Genomic DNA, 22,963 nt, shown 5'->3' with positions numbered 1-22,963 from the left:
AACTTAAATTCCATAGAGTCCAATTGCCAAAGTGGCCATTTTCTCCAGGTGAACTGATCTCTATCAACTGGAGATCAGTTGTAATAGCAGGAGATCTGCTATTACCTGGAGGTAGGCAACCGTAGTGACCACAGAATGCTGGAGAGAGAAAGATTGAGAAATGTGAAATGGAGTAAGAGAGAAGACATAGGTGCATGTGTGTATAAAGGCACAATAGTTGCTTTAGGTTCCCATGAGTATTCTTACATCCATGGCCTTATCAAATAACGCTGTAAGAAGTTCGTTATATATACAGTGGCTTGTCACAAGTAGCCCTTACACTCCACCGGCTTCCTTACGATTTCCTTTGAGTGGTTGGCTAAATCTAGGTTTGAGGGTCCTTGTTAGGGACTATGGGCCCTATCTGTGAAGACCTCCTGTGGTGCTTTGTGTTTTCTTTTGTGAAAGCCCCAGCGGATGTAATAGAAACTCAACGGAAAATGCAAGCAGCAGTGCTAGGTGAATTGTACAGAGTTGTATTGTAGTGTCTGCCCCAAATTTTGTTTAGGTATGGAGAGTCGCTACGCTGTGTTTAGTCTCTTCATGCTAATTTCCTTTTAAAAGTACATTTTGACTATAATTACTGTTTGCAGTGGACTAATTCCATGGTCGAAATGGGATACAGGCTTGTTAAGTGGGGGGGGGGGGATTTATCCCAGATGATGAAATCATACAGTTTTCTTGTGCAAGTTTCAATGTGATGACAAATTATATTTAGCTTTGGTTCTTGATTTTAATCACGATATCACATGAGAAGCAGCCTCTTCCGGTTTTTCTGTGCTTTATAAATCGTATCAAAGACTTGGCAAGCAGCTCAAACGTCAATAGAGCATAAGATATGATTGGGAGATTCTGTGTATTTTTTAAGGAGGTGGCAAAAGGAAATGCTTGCTTGTAACTCTGGGCTCTTGGACAAAAGGCCCATATCGGGGCCTTCTCCAAGACTTCCACACTGCCCGTACAACTTAATATTATTAATCCATCACTAGGCTAGGAAATAGATGCTCTCAGATGAGTTCTACTTACCTGTCTCGGCATCAGCCTCTCTTCCCCCTGTCCCCAGTTAGCAGTATGCATGTCAAGGCTCCATCATCAACCAAAATGGAGACTGCAGCCAAGAAATCAGAAGGAGATTGAGACTGGGAAGGGCAGCCATGAAGGAGCTAGAAAAGATTCTGAAGTGTAAGGACATGTCATTGGCAACCACGATCAAGTTAATTCATGCCATAGTATTCCCTATTATTAAATATTGCGTGTGAAAGCTGGACAATGAAGAAAGCTGATAGGAAGAAAGTAGATTCCTTTGAAATGTGGTGTTGGAGGAAAGTGTTACGGATACCCTGGACCGCCAAAAAAACAAATCAGTGGGTTTTAGATCAAATCAAGCCTGAACTGACCCTAGAAGCTAAAACAACTGAACTGAGGTTGTTGAACTTTGGTCACATTATGGGAAGACAAGGATCACTGGAGAAGACTATAATGCTAGGAAAAGTTGAGGGCAGCAGGAAAAGAGGAAGACCCAACAAGAGATGGATTGACTCTGTAAAGGAAGCCATAGCCTTCAGTTTTCAAGATCTGAGCAAGGCTGTTAATGGTAGGTCGTTTTGGAGGACATTGATCCATAGGGTCGCCATGAGTCGGAAGCGACTTGACGGCACTTAACACATACACATGTCAAGTATAGGAGAATGAAATATGTTGGCATACAGCAAAGAGTGGGATTTATCATGTACCTGCCTTTAAAGGTGGATTGGGTAGAATGGATGGTACCTTCAGCCAAGAGGAAAGGTGGGGGTATACATATTTGAACAAATAAAACAAATTGCGGGGCTTTGGCCCTTTTAGGGGAATTGGATGACAATGTGGCTGCTCAGAGGTGCCAAAATCAAATGCATTGGCGTGATAAACTGTTGGGAATGTTTTTTCATAGGTGCAGGATCCAGTGAAGGGGACTACCATTATGAAGAGCGGTACTGAGGCTCAGTCGTAATTAGTCATTGACCTGGCAGTCTTGCCCCCCTAGCCCCAAACAGAAGTGGGATAGGTTGAGATATTGTTGATAACTTGGCCAAGCATAATTTGACCACATGCACACTTTATTACCCATCAGGGATCTTTTCAGAATAGATGTTTTGGTGGACATTGGCCCCTAAATGGTGAGTTTAGGTCTCCTAACTGTTTTGACTCCTAAGCTTTAACTACTTATGTATTTCCCAAAATGAAATGTATCCTATCATATTTGTTCAGAAATTAGGGTTCCCCATTGCACCAGTTGCTATTTTATCTATGGGCGAAAACGCATGGTTGCTTTATCCTCCTTTAATCCCTGTTTTAGCCAGGATCGAACGCACATTAAGTGAAACGCATGTGTTCGATCCTGGCTGAAACAGGGATTAAAGGAGGATAAAGCAACCATGCGTTTTCGCCCTATCTGATACATTTCTATCCTTCTCTTTGTCCTCAAACCTGAGCGTGGTGTATATCGTTCTCCATTTTATCCTCACAACAACCCTGTGAAGTAGGCTGGGTTGCAAGAGAATGACTAGCCCAAGCTCACCCAAAAGAGCTTCATGGCGGTTTGGAAATTTGAAATAAAATGGAAGAGGGGAGAACAATGTTGTAAGCAGTTTTGGATCTGCATTTGGTAAGAAAAGCAAAGTGTAAACATCCAAATAAAATAATATGGGCCTCTGAGTCCCTAGACTGACTTATGCAGTGATGTTTGTTTATTTGTATCCTAGTTAACTGAGGGATGAATAGATGTGGATTAATTGTGCCATTATTGTATTTGTTTGTTACGATTGTAAACTTATCCATTGCCTCTTGCCCCCAAATTGGCTTGTGATGCATTGCTAATAGTTTTTGTGTTAAGAAAATGTTATTTGATGGATTGGTTCTTTAAGAAGAAAACTTTTGGATTTTCATACATGCTTGGATGTTCACACTTCTCTTTTTTTTCTTTCACAGCAAGCAACGGGGAAAAACTTCGGAGACAAAGATTTCCGGTCTGGACTAGAAAATGGCGTTCTGTTGTGTGAGTAAGTAATATTAAATGCTGAGCTATTAAACTTGTTTTGAGGTCTGAATTATATCACCATTAAAAAAAAGCTTTGGGTGATTCAATTAGCTTCTTGACCTGGCCTTGTGAACACAGGTTGCATTAAAATGATCAAAGAAGGAACACTATTTTCCCAGGCACTCTGGTATGAACCTGCAGTTAAGAATCATCCAGCCTCAAGCCAAAGAAGCCCCTTATGGGAAGATCTCCAGCTTCAACAAGTTTAGCCAAAGCAAATAACCAAAGCTCATCATCAAATGTGTTGCATATTTAGAAATTAGATGCTCATGGTGCGCTGTCCAAGCATCCCCAAAGTACACATGCACATCTGTTGGGAACGGAGCCATTTTTGATATGATATATGTCTTGGCAGAGTTCAGCAAGGAGGACTCGCCAATCTCCTTTAACGTTATTAAATACACAAGCTTCTCTTGTTGCCTATATCTCCATAGAAGCATTCTTCGCAGCTTAAAAAACCAGTTTAGGATTAGGAGCCTTCCGCCAGAATGTTTTTCCTTTGTGTGTGAACTTGAGGTGGTAGAAGCCAGTTCCTGGGATTTATCACTCCAAGGAACAGAACTGAGGGTGCGGGGTATCCAGGCAGGAGCTGACTCAAATCTTCAAGACTCCCACTGAGTTTTAGGAAAGCGGTCTGGGACACATTTGAGAGAGCCAGAAGCTGTCCCTCATACACGTGGCTGTCTTTCACGGATGTGTAAAGAAATGAAGTATTTTGTGCTGGGGTCAGTTGTAGCAGGGAGAGAGGTGGGTGGCGAGGCCTCCACCCAAAGAATGCGTATTTGTGCCCATAGCACCCTTCATTACAGAATTAATGGATTAATGATCTTGTCAGATCTCAAAACATAAGCAGGGTTGACCCTGGCAAGTATTTGGATGGGAGGCCTCCAAGGAAGAAGAGTTGGTTTTTATATGCCGACTATCTCTAGCTTTTAAGGAAAATCAGACCAGCTTACAATCTCCTTCCCTTCCTTTCCCCACAAGAGACACCTTGTGAGGTAGGTGGGGCTGAGAGAGCTCTAAGAGAACTGTGACCAGCCCAAGGGCACCCAGCAGGCTTCATGTGGAGGAGTGGGGATACCAACCCGGTTCACCAGACTAGCGTCTGCTGCTCCTGTGGAGGAGTGGGGAATCAAACCCGGTTCTCAAGATTAGAGTCCACCACTCCAAGCCACTGCTCTTAACCACTACACCACAGTGGCTCTCAATTGAGTCATATGCTTCCCCCCCGCAACTTGCAAGTCAAATGACAGGTGTAGTTTCAAGCTATTCGAGCACTACTTTTTGTCTACAGTTTTTCCACTCAGCCCACTTGAAACAGATCACCTTTTTATTGTGTAAAGCACCTCTTGTACGTTTAAGCAATTAAAGCCAGTCTGCACCTTCTGAAAGCAGCAACAACAATGGTGCCAGGCTCCGGTGGGGGGCTGGCCAGAGTCTGGAGCCGTCATTCCCTCTATCATCCCCTTTGAGCTCTGACTTGCCCGTCCCAGAAGAGCCTCAGGGTGAGGAGTCCCTCTCTGACCACTCTGTCGCCTCTCCTAGTGCTTCTTCGGATAGGCCTGGCTCTTCCTTCCTTGCTCTCACAGGGCTCGCTTTTAAAGATTACCCTGGGGGAGGGACACCTCCCAGCTCAGCCACTCCCACTTCCCCAGGGGCAGGGCCTAGAGGAGTGGTGAGTTCCCTTACTGTTGGGCTGACTGCTTGGGTTCCCAGTCCTCCTGTCCCTCCCACCTGTGTGTGTGTTAAGTCCCATCAAGACACTTCCGACTCATGGCGACCCTATGGATCAGTATCCTAGATCTTGCATTCATTGATGGGGACGTGTGAGGGTGCTGACCCCAGACGAACAGGTTGGATCTAGGGCAAAATTTCTGCTTGTGCTAGAGCTCTTGCACAAGCAGAAATTCAAATGAAAGACTGCAGTAGTTGCTTGTGCTAAGCCAAACTTACTGGATTCCCTCTTGTGTTTCCTCCTGTGCTACCCATTTCTGGACACTATAATATAAACAGGAAAGCACTAGGTGTTGCATAAGATTTTGTGCAAGCAGAACTGCCTTGTCTGTTTATGTTTTTTTTTACACACCTCAGGATCCAAGCCAACATTTTCTAATATGAAAAGCTAAGAAAACTGTAGCAGTGAATCCATGACATTATAGGTGGCAGCCAATCAGTGCTGTGCACATCCAGCTTTTGCTGCAAATTGGCCCAACTGTTTCCCCCTGAACTTGAATCCTACTGAGTGTGCTTCCACAGTAGCTTTGCTGCTGAAGTCCCATGCATCTGTATGCCCCCTTAAACATTCTTTCTCTGACTTATTCATTCAAATTCCTAACTCTTTGGGTCTGTTTTAAAAATGCTTGTATGTGATAATTTGATGTTTGAAACACACCCCTTTGAATGGTGTGTGTTCCTCGTTGAACATCTGGCCCTTGGCTAATTGCGCATTTGGAAGAAAAGTGCTTCACTAATAGGGAAATAAGCTATTGCTCAGCTCATATTGTTCTTTTAATTTCACTCTGACCAATTTGTGGACCTTGGCACAATGAAAAAAAATCTCTGCTTGCCTAAAAAAAAACTATGCCTGACCAGTCCAGCTTGAAAATATAGCTCTTCTTATGGAAATTGCTCTGATGGGCAATTGCTCTGATGAGACAGGAAAAAGATGTGGGCTGAGACCAAACCCCTTTTCTGCCCATGCAAGGCAGTCCTAATCTGAACTAGGCCTCACATGCTTGGAAACTGAGTTCCCAGCAGGAAATTTGCAGCTGATGTGTGACTGGCTGAGCAGAAGTTAAGTTGGGGAACTTAGACATGTCCCACAGAAAACCGTTAAGTGTAGTTTGACCCTCACAGTCTTGCATTCCCAAGTCAAGTCTTGTGCCTGACTGGATAATCAGGCAGCCACCAGGGTGCGTTTCGGCAGAGCTCCTTCCCTTAGCATATCAGAGGTGAAGGGTGCATTATTTTAAAATGTCTGTAGTAATCCTCTGATCTACTTTTATTTTAAAAAATGCAAGCCAGCGAGGTGTAGTGGTTAAGAGCCGCGGACTCTAATCTGAAAGTCGAGTTGGGTTCCCCACTCCTCCACCTGAAGCCTGCTGGGTGACCTTGGGCTAGTCACAGCTCTCTTAGACCTCTCTCAGCCCACATGGAGGCAGGCAATGGCAAACCACCTCCGATTGTCTCTTGCCTTGAAAACCCTGTGGGGTTGCCATAAATCAGCTGTGGCTTGATGGCACACACAGTAATCCTCTGACCTGTTACTTTTTTTTAGAAAAGAAAAAAAACGTAGCTGTAGTCAAGGGATTTTTTGGGGGGAGGGGGACATTTAACCCTTTCCCTGCAGACTATTTCCGAACTCAAAATCTCCCACTACCAAAAGTAGTACTTTTTGGATGCTGCTGATTGAGAAGATAGTAGAGTATCAGTCTGAGTCTAGAGTATCGTTCAAATCCCCACTCTACCATGGAAGCTTGCTGGATGACCAGCAGTTGTACACTCTCAGCCTAAACTACCTCATGGGGTTGTTATGAGGATAAAATGGAGGAGAGGAGAGTGATGTAAGCCGCACTGGGAAGAAAGGCAAGGTATAAATGAAGTAAATAAAGAAATAGATATTTGTGGCAGATGTGTGTGGATAACATCTGAAGACGTCCCTATATGTTGAATAACCAGATTAATGGGTGGGTGGGCCATTATGATACTGTGTTCCCAGCTGGAAGCAAGCAAATGAGCCACAAGGGAAAATTGGGCTGTAAATATTGTAATAAATAACTCAATAATAATTCAAATTCTGCTTTGTGGGTAGTGATGGGAACAATTGAATTGTGTTGCGGAAGAAGTTAGCCCTTAATATGCTCACAGTATATTAAAGCTTTTCCACTTTCGCACTTAAAGGAACAGGGCAGGCATATTGTCATATATGAGATCAATATTCTACAGCACCATAATACCCTGTCAAGCGCAAGGGGTATTTTTTATTTATTTAGGGCATTTTTATGCCAGCTCTCCTTGGGAACCAACCCTGTTTAAACACCCCCTTGAGACAATCCAAAGGAGTGGGTTTTGTGGGGTTGCGTGGAGGACCCTTATGGGAAGGGAGATCTGTGGAACTTCCCACCTCCTGTGAATTCTACTCCGTTTCTCGTTGTTTGGCTCCAAGTTTGTGACCGGGAAAGGAATGTGCGTTGTAGCAGTACAATCTATCCGTGAGTGTGAAAACCTTTGGAGAGGCTGTTCTTCCTCTTTAAAGAGAATGCACCTCTGTTCTTCATAACGTTACCAGTTCCAATTGTTAATGCAGCTGTGCTTAGGCGCGAACCTCTTTGTTTTTTAAGGAATGATTTCATGGCTTCTGGCACAGTGATTTGGATTGACTATTACCGCACACAGCAGTTTCCGCAAGAGCTAGAATGAGAGGCAGTTCCCATTGTGTTTCTTTCAGCTTTGCTTTGAGTTACTGTAAAAGAGATCACAGTTGCTCAGAGCCTTTCTGGTTTTCTCCCTTTTTTTTTTTTTGCTGGTCGTGGAATGTAACTGCTGCAGTGTGCGTGCCAATAGCCAGTAACGGTAAAGGTAGTCCCCTGTGCAAGCTCTGGGTCATTCCTGACCCATGGGGTGACGTAACACCCCGACGTTTACTAGGCAGACTTTGTTTACAGGGTGGTTTGCCATTGCCTTCCCCAGTCGTGTACACTTTACCCCCAGCAAGCTGGGTACTCATTTTACTGACCTCGAAAGGATGGAAGGCTGAGTCAACCTTGAGCCAGCTACCTGAAACCGACTTCCGTCGGGATCAAACTCAGGTCGTGAGCAGAGCTTGGACTGCAGTACTGCAGCTTACCACTCTGTGCCACTATTTGAGATCTAGACATAGAGATTCAGACAAATATTCATGGGATACAGCTCTAGCAACTGTATTTGAAAAATGTACAACTCAGTTAAACACTTCTTTTTTTAAGGTGAATGTGATGGAAAATGAACTGCTGGTAACAGGTGGTCTAGCAAAGTAGCTGTGATCTGGGAGACTGAAATCTCATCTCAGCCACGTAGCTCATGAGGTAGCTCATGACAAGCCAGTCCCTTTCAGCCTCAGTACTGTTTTTAAGATGGGATAATAATTGGCTGTTTTTATGGCTTTTGCACAGGTTGCTGTGAAGCACTTTGAACATCTATAGATCTAATTCCGAAGTGTGCCCCCACCTGCAGATACTTACATCCACAGATGGGGGCACACTCACCCGAACAGGTTTTTTCTGCAGACTCACCTGAACAGGTTTTTCTGCAGACTCTAGGCCTGCAGAAAAATCTGAATTTTTTTTTTTAAAAAACAACACACACAACTGGGGGGTTTAACCCCCCCCCCCGTTTTTGAAATAGTGTTGTCTGCATATGTGCAGATATATTGCCAAAAAAAAAAAAAGTAGTAGCCACAAAGATGGTTATTGCTCAGCACTGGAAATCTGTATCTGTCTACAATTATGGAATAACTAAAAAGGATACTGGATGCTTCCGAAGCAGATAAGCGAATAGATAAACTACGCAGAAGAAGTGGACTTTCATTTTAGTTTATTTAAAAGAGAAGTGAATACCATTTGTTCCCTACTGGTACTCCCTCAGTGTAGATACAGAAGGCTGAAAAGGTTTGTTGATACAAACATGAAATGTGTTAGTCAAGCAGGAAGGAAAGACCCTGGCTGAAATCTGGTTACAAAATCAAGTCGGTGCTGTCATTTGACAGGAAGGCGCAGTTCAGGGGTCAAAAAGAAAGGCAAAGTGTTTTGGACTCCATCTCAGGCTTGCTTAGTCTGTAAATTTTAATCCGAGGGATGTTGGCAGGTCAAGATGGATACATTAAAGATGGCTGCTGTGTGTCCAAGACAGATGTGTGCTCTATAGTGCGGAGTTACTTCTGTGTTTTCTCTGGTCATCTAAAAGCAGCCCTTGGGCAGCAGAATAAAAAATGGATTATACTAAAAAAGAAAAAAAAGGATTATACTATAAAATATGGCGAGGAGAATTGTGCAAACCAATTCGCGAAGGAGATTTTTGCCTAGGAATCCAGCCTATCTGTTTTTGTAAATTTTGCAAGCCTGTCACTTAACAGCTAGATTAACTCTGCTGGCAGATGTTTGAACAGATGTTTTTAATTTTGCCAGTTTGTTTTAAAGTGGTAATTCACTGTTAATACCAAGTAGTCTCTTTAAAAAGCATTTAATACCTGATCAAAACAGTGCTTTTAACTGGTATTTAAAACTGAGCATTGAGAGAGATTGCGGTTATCAGAAACAAAGTCTAGTGTGGTCCTTAAAATTGGTAGGGGAAGATCCCCCCCCCCCAATAACTTGTGAACTGTATTCTGTTTTCCTTATTACTAGGGAGAGACTGTTCCTTGGGCTACACCATGAAATAAGTCTAGGGTGTTCTTTCTCTTCAGTTACATAAAGATTTCACTTGAAGTTTTAAATCCGTTCACTGTCCGTTTTTGAGGAATTGTGTAACACTGAAAATCACAAGGTTTGGGTTTTTGACTGATTGATTAGTCCAGGGATGGGGAACCTCAGGCCCGGGGGCCGTATGCGGCCCCCGAGGACATTTTCTGTGGCCCTCGGTAGCTCCGGGGCCAGGTGTGTGTGTGTGTGTGTGTGTGTGTGTGGGAGGCGTGGAGGCTGGGGCCTGGTCGCGTGGGGCCGGCGTGCGCGGGTGTGTGTGTGTGGGGGGAAGGCTTTTCTTCCTTTTCTTCCTCTTTTTGTTACTCTCCTTTCTCTCCGTCTCTCCCTCTTTTTCTCTCTTCGTCTGTCTCCCTCTGTCCTTTTCTTTCTTTCTTCCCCTCCCTCCATTTCTTTCTCCCTTTCTCTCTCTTTTCCCCTCCCTCCCTTTTCCTCGTTATCGGTTTTCTTTCCTGCCTCCCTTCCTTCCCTGCGGATCGGCTGCGGGCTGCACCCCCCTGGCGCCTCGTTTGCTCGGGCCCACCGCTGGCTGCCCTCCCACCTGGGGGGGGAGGATGGGGGGAGCGGGGGAGCCCTCCAGGCCTTCTATGCGTGGCCTCCCCTGGGGTTGCCAATCTCCAGGTGGTGGCTGGAGACCTGGCAACCCTAGCCTCCCCCCCTCACAGGGAGATCTACACCTGGTTATGGCCCCCGAATGATGTTATAAATGTGCAAATGGCCCTTGGCAGGAAAAAGGTTCCCCACCCCTGGATTAGTCAATAGATTGTTATGAATTTGTGAACTGTAAACTAAATATCTATAGACTATGCTACTTATATATAACTTACATGTGCACTGTGAGGTATTTTATCTTTTAATACATACAACATCCCTGTACAAAGCTAGTTTATTTATTTTATTTATTAATTAAAGCATTTACATGCTGCCTTTCCTCTTGGTTCAAGGTGGTTTAGTTTTACTTGTGGGAGACTGCAGGAAAGAGAAGAAAAATTGGTTTCAGAATCAATGGCAGAATTCATTATGGAACTTGGCTGCCAGGTTATGCTGTTTAGCATGGTTTGCTAATTGCTTGGATGTAAAAAATCTTAAGCTACAATTTTAATACCAGCTTTGGAAGATTTTTTCAGCTCCATTCAGGATTTAATTGTCAACTGTTACCTTCTGTCCAATCTGTGATCAAGTGTATCTGGTCCTTAATTGGTTAATTTGCTACCACATACGATTAACAATAGTTCTGCCAACAATCTACTCATCTCCTAGCAAAGGAAGTTCTTTGTTTCTGCAAAATGCTTATGTTTTGCTGCGCTGCCACATAACAACCTTGTTTGTGTGTGCCAAAAGCAGGTAGTTTTGTCTTTGCAGGATGAATATGAGTGACCCGTGTCATAAGGTGACCAGCGGCTGGCAATTTCCTGAGATTTCTTAGGCTGCATATTGAGATGCCAAACGATTATTGGCTTCGTGGATTTGGCTCATCTCCAGCCTGGAGGGAGACGTTGAGTCTCATTAGGGATGGAGACCTAAGTTCAGGCAAGGACATTGGAAGTGTGTGTGTGTTGAGCTGCACTTGTAACTTGCTACATTTTGTTAATTGAGATACAATGAAAAACTAATATAGTTTGGTGTAAGGTCTGCAAAAGGAAAGTTGTGCGTCAAGTGAAAACTATGCAAAGTTCCAGCCAGAATGAGCATTCTGTGTAATAAACTTGGTGAAATATAGCTGAAGGGCAGCAATAGAGGTGTAAATAGCTCTTTCCTACGAAAGCCAGGATCCAAAAAGTGAGTTTGGGCCTAGCCAAAGGCTCGGGTGTGCCTAGTGGAATTTTTGACCAATTTATTTAATGACAGAGCAGTGCTGCACTTGGCTGTTTTGGAAACTGTGGTCAGCATCCAAAGCGGATTTGCCACTTGAGGTAGGAAGGGTTGAGGCACTACTCTTTGACTCATGCGCTCCTGAAGTCTTAGGGTTGCCAACCTCCAGGTAGTAGCTGGAGATCTCCTGCTATTACAACTGATCTCCAGCCAATAGAGATCAGTTCAACTGGAGAAAATGGCCACTTTGACAATTGGACTCTATGGCATTGAAGTCCCTCCCCTCCCCAAACCCTGCCCTCTTCAGGCTCTGCCCAATAAATCTCTAGGTATTTCCCAATACGAAGCTGGCAGCCCTATGAAGTCTCCTTAGGTAATGGGCACTCAGTTCTGTAGTTCTTTTGAATTCAGGATTGTGACTGCAGTTCCCTGCACATTTAGGAGGAAGTGTTATTCAGCTCAATAGAACTTACCTTCCCCCATTTATATTGTTTTTAAATGACAGTAGAAAAGAGCAAGAGTCTAGTAGCACCTTAAAGACTAACAACATTTCTGGCAGGGTATGAGCTTTCTGAAGAAGTGAGCTGTGGTTCACGAAAGCTCATACCCTGCCAGAAATTGTGTTAGTCTTTAAGTTGCTACTGGCCTCTTGCTCTTTTCTACTGCTGTTGGCAGACTAACACCGCTGCCCATCGTGATCTCTTTGAAATGAAAGTCAGCAGCATCCAAGGAGATAAGTATGTCTTCCCCTCCTACAAACCACCTGTTAATTATCCCTTCCTCCTGAATCCGACTCAGCTCCCTGTACCAATCTGACAATTGAAAGAGAAGGAGTGAGACAGGAAAGAGAGTGTGCATAAGACAGCATTAAGAATGCATTCTCTCTGTAGTCATGGAACTCCAGCCTGTTTTCATAGAGTTCGTCTGACTTGGACTGTGCAAGGTGTACTTCTGAGCAACCTTAATGGTGGACTTTAATCTGGAGAACCGGGTTTGATTCTCCACTCGTCCACATGAGCGGCGGATTCTAATCTGGTGAACCGGGATGGTTTCCCCACTCTTACACGTGAAGCCAGCTGGGTGACCTTGGGCTACTCACAGCTCTCTTAGAGTTCTCTCAGCCTCACCTACCTCACAGGGTGTCTGTTGTGGGGAGGGGAAGGGAAGGTGATTGTAAGCCGGTTTGATTCTTCCTTAAGTGGTAGAGAAAGTCAGCATATAAAAACCAACTCTTCTTCTAAGTCCACAAAAGTCATTGGACCTATTAGTCTGCTTGCCCTCAAACGTCTGCCAGTTATTTTGGGCATGTTGATCTGAAAAGGGGAATAAATCCCCCAAGACTTCCTGTTTACAATGTTTTCTTGCTTGGCAGAGATGGCTTCAAGCTTGCAGTCAAGCGGCTGTGCGGAAGCCTGGTGTTGGAAGGGGGAGATGACGGGTTAATGATGTAGAAAAGCAGAAAACCCATTTGCTTGTTTTTCTAAAAAGCTGGTCAGATTGGATGTTTATCTGTTTTTACTTAATCCTCCTCCTTCATTACAGCCATTTCTTTAAGAACAGACAGATGCTTTGCAATGCAGATATCTGCTCATGGTGTGCTCCCCAAGGAAACTTCTCTTTCTCCTAACTGATTAAGCAACAAGAAGGTGTTTGGGAGAAGCTCCTTGAAAAATTAGGAAATGCTGACTTTCTCTACCACTTAAGGAAGACTCAAACCGGCTTACAATCACCTTCCCTTACCCTCCCCACAACAGACACCCTGTGAGGAGGTAGGGCTGAAAGAACTCTGAGAGAGCTGTGACTAGCCCAAATCACCCAGCTGGCTTCTCGTGTAGGAGTGAGGAAACCAACCCAGTTCACCAGATTAGCGTCTGCTGCTCATGTGGAGGAGTGGGGAATCAAACCCAGTTCTCTAGATCAGAGCACACCGCTCCAAACCACTGCTATTAACCACTACACCACGCTGGCTCAGTGAACATCACTCTGTGTATATCTCCTTTGGAATGACATGTCCAATTTGGTTTTCACTAAGCTATTCGAACTGGACTCTAAATATATATGTTTGTGTATTTGTTAGAGTTCAAAACAAACATGTATGTTTTTCTTGATCAGGTGACATTTGAAATAGGGCGATCAGCCTTTAAAAGATCAGAAGTAAAAAGCTTTACACTGCAATCCTGTGGACAGTTATTCCAGCAAATTAGTTGGTTTAGTCTGGGAGTAACGCTGCATAGAATTGCACTGTTCCCTTGGGTGGGGGTGGGGAGATCCTGAATTCAAATCATACCAGAAAGCCCTGGTTTGGTCATTCCCTTCTCCCTACAGTGAGGGAGCCTGAGAACTCTGATCATATGAGAACCTGATGTCTCTTTGGAGGTGGCAAATCTTGCAGGGGAATCCAAAGAATATGAATCCTACCTCTTTTCTAAGAAGTTCAGGATGGTATATGTGGTTGGCCCCTTCCCCTCCTGTTTTTAATGTTCTCTTTCAGGCAGCTCTGTGATGCTGCATAGGCTGAGAGGTAGTATTCGACACCAGGTAGCCACTGAGCTGTATGGATGAGTGGGGATTAGAACTTGGGGCTCTCCAGAGTTCTCTTGACTACCCCATACTGGCTTCCACACTCATTTTCCTACCTGGAGGTGTTCCTCTACCGCAGTGGTTCTCAACCTTTTTCCGTCTGTGGCCCCCTTCCAACCTTGTTTCCTTCCTATAGCCCCCCTGTCCTACCGGTAGAAAGGTAGCTGTTTAAATGTTTTGTTTGTAAATAGCCAAGGAACAAAGAAGCATAAACAGCCACACAAAATGCACACATGCAGTTCTTATTGAGAAACTGAAATTTACAACAAAAAAACCACAAAAAGGGAATACAACACACTAATAAACAACAATGTTCACATACAAGGGAGAACAAAGCCTCTACCACCATTGCACGAGATTACAACGATACAAAAATCCACAGCTTCAAACAATGCATAGAAGTGCAATGAAGAAAGTCATGTGTTAGGTTTTCATGTGTTTCTGTTTTCTTCACTTCCCTCTTTGGCCCCCTAGTCTCGCGCCGTGGCCCCCCATTTATACAATTTTCATTTGTGGGCCCCCTTGGAATATCCTGGGGGCCCCCGGGGGGGCCAAATGGCCCCAGGTTGAGAACCACTGCTGTACCACACAGCTCCTCTCTCAGAAGAAATATTGCTAGTGATGCTAGTTTTTGTTACGTTCGCATTCAGATCATGGTGTTCTGCTCCATGCAGTAGTTAACGTTGTTGTATTCTCTATTCGATGTAAAAGCAAAGAACAGATTTGTATCTGAACAAGAGACCTCCTTCTTTCCTTCCACTTATTTTATAGGTCAAAAGAGAGACTTTTGAGCATTTGGTGTATTGGTTTTGGTGACTAAACAATTCTCTTGAAATACTCAGTTCGCTTTGAAAGTGAAATGCTAAGGCGGGGGAGAAATGCCAAGGCTATTTTGTTGCTTGAGGCAACAAATAGTGAGGGATTTTTTTTTCTTGGTCTTCTTCCTCCTCCGGCTTCCTCCTAAGCCTCCTCCCCTGTTGTATATAGTGGTGGCCTAACCGCATTTTTCATTTCCTCCCATTGCAAGCCTGGACCCCCTCCCTTTCTTTTCTTCTTTGCCTCTAACTTAACCTGCAATGAGACCAATGCGAACATTTTTTAAAAGATTTATATCAAGCAGCTTCTGATGTTTGGCATTTGTGTTAAGACCTCCAGGACTCGGCTTTTGGGGAGGGGTGTTGTTTGTGCCTGAAACCAGGGAGAAATTCTGCAATTAAGTTTTCATAGTTCATGCATCCTTAAAGATCGCTGCAAATTCTCATCTGTATACCCTAATTCAGCAGTCTTTTCCACTGTGACAAATTAAGGCAGTAGATTAGGATTAGAAAGTTTTTATGAAGTGTTGGTTGGTGGTATTATCATTTACCTGATTACAAAAAATAAAAAGGGGTGACTTGCATACACGTTAATGAAACAGACTATTGCTGCTTGCAGAAAGAAATTGATCAGTCCTATACTTCGATACCCCCCCCCCCAAATAATTGCTTCTGAATGTCACACATTGGATTTTGAGTGCCCTGGGCATAATAGTGAATTGTAAATTCAATGCTGCATGTATCCCAGTAGGCATATTGAACACAAACTTCAGCTTCCTTGCTGAGAACCTCGGCTCTCACATTGTTGATTTTTAAAAGCATGATTCTAGCCTTTCTGGATGCAAATACATATTTGAACGCAGGTGGCCTGTACTGCAGACATCTCAGAAGCCGCAGAAGTGACATTTCCAGGGATTAGGGGCAGGGCTTTGGTACATAGCTATTGAATAGCCCATGGCTATTAAAACCAGAATGACTTACGCAAATATTCTCTATGCTCATTTATGCAGCTTGCAGAACTTGATTTTACTGGGCTCAGGATTTTAATACTTTTCCTGCAGAAGACACACAGGAGATGCTGAAGAACATTAGTGAGCAATTATCACTTACGAACTTGGAAAGTTGCTGTCATCAGTCAGCGCAGGCCTTTGCCTTTGGAGTACCTTTGGCCTTTTATGCGTGGCTATTTCCCTCGTAGTCAACTCCCCCCGACTACTTGGGGGCTTTGTTTTGCTTATGCATGCATTTTCCGACCTTCAGAGGTCGCTTTGCTCTCCCTGTGCGTTTCTGCGTGTTTTTTGGAAGCTGGCCAAACAGCATCCAGAAAATGTAGGGAAAACGTGCGGAGAGAGTGAGGCGACCTCTGAAGGTCGGAAAATGCAAGCATAATCAAAACAAAGCCCCGAAGTAGTTGGGAGGTGACCGCAAGGGTAACAGCCATGCATAAAAGGCCTCCGCCTGTTTTCCAACAATGGGGGTGAAGATAGAATGTGGAAACCTGCAAAACAACAGCATCTGGGTCTCTGAAATTAGAATGCTGGTCCAGTTTGGCCACGTTTCTGTTTTGTTTACATGGTGGAGGAGTGGGATTGCGTCTGCCATTTCACACCACTCACTGCCCAAGCAGGTCCTGTCTGTGGGCCCATTTTCATAGAGCCTGATGGTCCAGCCATCAGGAAATCAGCTGTATGGCATTGCTTTTGCCAAGCACTTTCTGTCGTCAGTGAACTGTTGCTTCTCTAGTATTTAAAGTGTTCCCCAGTTACTACCATTTGTTGTCCTTGTAAGCACAGCTATTGTGGGTCTTTTCCCAGGGAGCACGGCGTTACTGTATTAAGCCTGTGATTCTATGTGGATGCACTTCACAAATCCTTTCCATTGCCATTTTCAATGTACTCCCAATTTAAATCTGTGTTATTGTGGCCACTGTGGATTCATCCTTTCCCAGGGTTCTGCTAATCTAAATGTAATTTCCCTTTGCTGTAGCAATTTATAGCATTCAGACATTGACACCTCCGTATGATAGAACTTGTTTTGCTATGTATCTGGGCTGGAGTTATGACAAGTATAGCGGAGAAAAAGAATGAATCTGGTAGTTCCACAGTTTCAAAAACAGGTGTAATTATTTTCAAACCTTTGAAGACGGTGTAATTCTGATTTACTATTCCCCTCTCCCACCATCTGTGACTGTTCCTGATATTATACCTAAAAGTTTTGTTAAGGGGGTTGTACTCAGTGTGTGAAAGATAAAGGGAACAATGCAGGGAGTGGTGGGACATCTGTCACCACCCTACTCTCAATGAGTAGAATGACCAAGTGGGGGGGGGAACCCTCTAAGTTAAGCACTGGCGCGAAGTTATGAAATGGCTTTATCTATGATAAGAGTTGGAGAAAGCGGAGTCTTTGGAAGCTAAACTTGACTCTCTGATATTGGAATTTAGTTTAGAAGGATAACAAGCTTACAGTCAAGTTTCTTAAACAACAACAACCCCAAAGCCTGAAAATCTTCTAATAGCGGCCATTTCATTCCACCTCCATCAGAGAGTCCCCCTCCAGTGTGGTGTAATGGTTAAGAGCAGTGGTTTGGAGTGGTGGACTTTAATCTGGAGAACTGGGGTTGATTCCCCACTCCTCCACATGAGTGGTGGATGCTAAGCTGGTGAGCCTTAAAGACCCCTTGCTGGGGTCATCATAAATCGACTGTGACTTGACAGCACTTTACACACACAAGACTAATTGAAATTAATGAGTCCACTTCAAACCATGGTTTTGGATCCTGGTTTGACAGATCTTAAATAACCAGGGTTAGTGGAGTGGCCTACATTAGGATGACCACACTAATCATGGGTTTGTGCTGCTGTAAACTACTGGTACCACTTAGTTCTTGTGGTTTCCACTTATTACTCTATTTCTGTTGTACCACCAAACTTCCAGTTCCATTTGAAGTAAATTGCCAGGCCCGACTTCTCCAGAAGAAAGGTAGAAAGAAAGAGCAGCAAGAGCAAAGTCTCCTTGTTGTTCGGGTCAGTGAGTTTGTATAGGGATTAGAGGATAATATGTGCCCTATTCATATCGATGTACTTTCTCGCCATTGTAGCTAGTCTCTCTGTTGTTCCTTTCTTTGTCTGGAACTTGGATATTGATTCATAGGTTCAGTACATGCTTTAACTCCACCCAGGCTGCTGCTTTAAGACAGTGGCCTTTTATGCAGGGATGTTTCCCCACAGTTACCCCGCCGACTGCTTCGGGGCTTCCTTTTGATTATGCATGCCTTTCCTGCCCGTCAGAGGTTGCTTTGCTTCCTGTGTGTTTTGTCTGCATTTTCCACATTCTGGCTAACACCATCTATGAAGCATGGGCAAATTGTGCAGGGAGAATGAGGTGATCTCTGACGGGCGGAAAAGGCATGCATAATCAAAAGGAAGCCTGGAAGCAATTGGTAGGGGTGACTGCAAGGAAACATCCCTGCATGAAAGGCCACTGTGAACTTATGCCTTGGCAAAACTAAAGAAACCAGTCTGAACGTAGAACATAACTGACTTGTCTAATTTTTGTCCCTATTTACCTGGACTTCAGGTTTCAAAGTAGTGGCCTGTTGTATTAAGCCATGCACATGCTGAGAGAAAACCATGTGAAGTTCAATTCTTGTGACAGATGAATCATATGACAAACTTTTTTTTTTTGCGGCAGGTTGCTGAACACCATAAAACCCAGATTGGTCAAAAAGATAAATAGATTGTCTACTCCCATTGCAGGTCTGGTGAGTATCCCGTAACAGAGATGTGTGTGTTGTCTTGTTTGCATCCAAATGTTGTGACAGCAGTTTTCCTGACACTTGTTCCAAAGTAATGTAAGTACTTCTTAAACCTGGGCAACATAACTGAAAATTCACTTTGCTGCTAGTGCTTCTCTTGGGAGAAATTCCAATTAGGGCTGTAGTCTGGCAAGTTTTAGTCTGACAACCTTTTTTCCATGACCCAGGCTGGAGTTTCTAGGTTTTAAAAAAATGTTTCAGGCAAGGCAGTTAACATCTGCAAGTTAAAGTAATAAAGATGTTGATACGTGTGTTTAATATTTAGGTAAATGTCAATATATGTTTTTCCTCCTCCCTGGGAGGTGCAACAACTCTTATTCCACTCTCCGTTCTTATGAACGCACTTTAGAATAGTGAATATTTCTCAGCTTAAATTGGAATAGATTTTGAAATGGATTTTGGTGGTCTGTAATAGTCCCCCCCCCCCCCGCCCCAACATACACTCCTTTAATACATGGCACACACTTCAAAATTCTGGTACTTGTGTGCTGTTGCTCTTCACATTTCAGAATGCACAATTTCAGATTCCTTGTTTTTAATGTCCTGTAACTTTCCAGGGTAAAGGCATCCGTTCATGATATATGAATTTAATATTCTGTTACCACAAAATGATAAAAACGACATCATGCAGAGGAATTAATAACCCAGAAAAAGTATGGCTGAAGAGACAAAATATATAATGCCAGTCTACTCTTTTATTAGCTGCTCCATACGTCTTACGCCTCAGTCTTAATCATTAAAGCCAACATGAAAGACTGAAGATGGCCTCAAGCCAAGGCTACAGCTAATGCTAGGAATATTACTATGTCCACATAATGAAGGAGTTGTTAGATTGCTGTGCCTTGCAACCAGATAATGGTTCAGCAAGTGAAGAAAGGAGTAGAAAAGAGTTAAGTCCATATAACTATATTTCTTGGCATTCATCCTTTGCTGTCCTCTTCCTGTCTATCCTTTCCTTTGGCTTTTAAATTGGCAGGGGAGCAAGGACCTCTCCCCCCTACTTATGCAGTGAGGTGTCATTTTTATTGATGTCACAATATCAATACTAGATAAATCATAACAATAATATAGAAAATGTGCACCTTTGTCATGTGGCCTACAGTAGTGCGCTGAATAATACAATGCTGAGGGCCTAACTATACGATACCTTTTCCTGCACAAGTTCTTACCGTAGGTCAGTTGGACAGATTTGTTCAGGAAGTTCTGTGCTTCCCAAGCACTTCCAGGTCAAATTCAGATCAGGGGCCATGTCATGTGAAGAAAGGGGACTTAATCCATCTGTCCTCCCAGTCCTGTGCCCCATTTGTTTGACCTGAAGGCCTCAGGGGCTAATTATTTGCCCTGTTGGGAAGATTTTAGCACGTACAGACTGGCTTCACAGTAAATTTTTCCACAGGGGCAAAGGATAGCTCCTCAGGGCTTTTCCAGGTGAGGCTTGTGAATCCTTCTTAGGATTTCTCTCTAAGTTCCTAATCTTCACACAATGCATAGTTAGATTGCATAGTTAGGAACTCCCTACCCCAGGATGTGGTGATGGCTGCCAACTTGAACGGCTTTAAGAGGAGAGTGGACATGTTCATGGAGGAAAGGGATTTCCATGGCTACTAGTAAAAATGGTTACTAGTCATGATACATACCTATTCTCTCCAGGCTCAGAGGAGCATACCTATTATATTAGGTACTTTTGAACAGAGGCAGGATAATGCTGCTGCAGTCGTCTTTGTTTGTGGGCTTCCTAGAGGCACCTGGTTGGCCGCTGTGTGAACAGACTGCTGGACTTGATGGGCCTTGGCCTGATCCAGCATGGCTTTTCTTTTGTTCTTATAGTACTATCTATGACCTAAAATACAGGTGGATCTCTTTAAAATAGAAGGGTATTAGCCAGACAGAGAGGTGCTGAATCCTACCCCCACTTGCTGTGCGTGCCCTTAAAATTGCCTGCCCCGGCCCCCGCTAGTATTTCTTTTTACTTTTGGTATTTGAGGCTGGCTGTAAAAATGTGACTAGATAACAGGGCAAAGTTAACAAGCAGGGGGGAAACTAAGTATACCTAAGTATACCTCATCATGATCCTTCTCCACATGATTGCTTTGATTTTTTCTCTCCTGAAAGTGACCCACGCTCTGGCATACCAGTCTTGCCACCACAGTGTATTTGTAAACCACTTCCAGCTCTTTGAAGTGGTGGAGACAAGACAGAATACAAATATTTCAAATAATAAGTGAAATCAAGTAAGGGGCATCAGGCATTAGAAATAGCAATTATGGAGAGAATGCAGCGGCTTGCAGATGGATTTCATACTTGCATTAATATCCTTGAGGGGGAGAGATCAATCTCATGTGCAGTTGGTATAATAACGATATTAACTGTATATAAATTATAACTATTCCTCCACTGAAAAACTATGCTCTTTACTACGCCTGGGGAAATAAATAGCACAGACCATATACTAGCAGCTGTGCCTTTAGCTTAGCAGTCCACAGCCTCTGTGGGACACTTCTTTCTCTTATCAACCATAAGATCTTGTTTATTATATAATCTGTGCTTGGCTTGGGGGAACATATATAATCACTAGGCTGAATGTATTAGATAGAAGTATGTATGACTCACCGTATTGTGCAGGAATGAAATTGGCCCCCAGAAAGCCATTTTTTAAAATTCCCTAATGTGGGTTGAATAAAAACTCACAACCACCTCTGGATCGCTCCACCTAAATCTAGAAGGCCACTTTGGAGGAGCACTGAAAATGGGTTTGAAAAATGTGAATTGGTGGTCAGTAAATCAAATCCAGTGCATGACTTTAATGAAGTTTTTTTTAAAGAGAGAGAGAGAGAGAAAAGGTTTCAGACAGCACATTTTGAATTGTAGTATTTATTACAAGAGCTTTGAATGCATGCATCAGTAAAAATAGTTCATCTGATAAATCATGAATTTTGAGCCACTGCTTTTCACAAAATTATATGATTTCCCCTCCCTGGTGGGCCACCAGAAAGGGTAGGATGCAAAGAACTTATTATATTGGAAACAGGTGGAAGTCTCCAGACATCTTGTAGAGCAAATTTGACTCCTGTGTCTCTGAGTGCCATTCCATTGAGATTATTCATGGAAGGGTTTCTTCCCAGCTGAATTCTGCTTCAAAGAAGCAAACCTCTCTGCCCACAAAAGAATAACTGAAAGAAGGATCTGTGGGCACTGACCGAACTGCCCAACTCTCCCAGGCACAAGAGCATTTGATTTAAAAAGAAAGGAAGCACTACTGAGTTGCTCCTGAGCAATGGCCCATACTAGCAGTGTTGCAGCCCTTGGCCTACTCACAAAAGTCCCATTAATGGTTAATTGGAGAATATCCTTGCTTGGGACTCTGTTGTTTTCCCTTCAATAGACTAAGGAGCTCAGCTCAGTAGCACTCCTTTCTGTTTATGCCAGCCTCCAGAAGGAACGTACACACTGGAGCCAAAATAGGCAACTTTTTCATGAGAGGATTCTAGTACTCACTGTGAATAATAATCTACCATCATCACTAACACACACAGTCCTGGGGTGGGGGGGACTTCCCAACAGCATCAAATCTGGGGCAAGTAACCCATGTGGAAATGGCCAACATTAGCTTGTACTCATGGTTTCAGTTGATGCTTCATTTTTGAAACCATCCTATACAGACATGCTGCACACCTTTGGATGTCATTCTGAGTAAATTTAAACCCTTGAAGTTGCAAGGGGCCATTTCTGTAGGGAGGTTTTCTCTTTCCCCTTCAAGTTTTCTTTCTAATTCTGAATAGTGACACTGTGAGAAAATGAATTCCTTGTTTTGGCCTTATCTTTTGTTTGACTGGATTGAGTGGCGTTTGTAGCATTACTTCAGTTCCTTACGCTATTCCTATGGGAATTCAGACATTTACTTCAGAGGGTGTGTGAAAAAGGACTCTGAAATAATAGTAGGAAATGGCAGAGGCAAAGTTGAGCGGCTGAACTATCGCTGCTCTCTGGCTCATGACTCTTGGCTTTCAGCTGTAATGAGGAAAGCTCTGTGTACCACAATATTGGCTTGCAAACAAGCCTTTGCATAGAAATGGGGAAGAAAAGGGTTCATTTTGGTAAAACACCTGAGCATTTTGTAAGTGATGGTACCTTCGAAGGAAGAGAACTGCAGCAGAATGGATAATACAGAACAGCTCCACAGAAAACTGGATACTTATTAGATTATTTTCTTAGGAAGTTGATTTTGGCACAGGAATCTGCAGGAACTTGGTTAGGAGTGAAAGCTTGTTAGGAGTGAGAATTACCTATCTATTGGGGGTTGTTCTAAAATCTGAGCTACTGCAAATAATTTCTGTATTTTATTTTATTTTTTGCTTTATGCGCTGAGTCAAAGATA

At 43.4% G+C, this 22,963-nt stretch overlaps 1 protein-coding gene across 1 annotated transcript in view; it reads left to right on the top strand.

Moving 5' to 3' along the window:
• The window catches only part of LIMCH1 (LIM and calponin homology domains 1), a 237,641-nt gene that overhangs the window by 91,526 nt on the left and 123,152 nt on the right, over nucleotides 1–22,963 (top strand). Inside the window, exons 2-3 of the mRNA XM_056855094.1 lie at nucleotides 3,007–3,077; nucleotides 18,465–18,534. The gene's annotated coding sequence lies outside the window, so the exon portion shown is untranslated. The remainder of the gene's footprint in view (nucleotides 1–3,006; nucleotides 3,078–18,464; nucleotides 18,535–22,963) is intronic.

The sequence above is a fragment of the Euleptes europaea genome, chromosome 9, assembly GCF_029931775.1.
Source record: "Euleptes europaea isolate rEulEur1 chromosome 9, rEulEur1.hap1, whole genome shotgun sequence".
In the NCBI taxonomy this organism is placed as follows: Eukaryota; Metazoa; Chordata; class Lepidosauria; order Squamata; family Sphaerodactylidae; genus Euleptes; species Euleptes europaea.
This window is presented reverse-complemented; position numbering and strand designations above follow the sequence as displayed.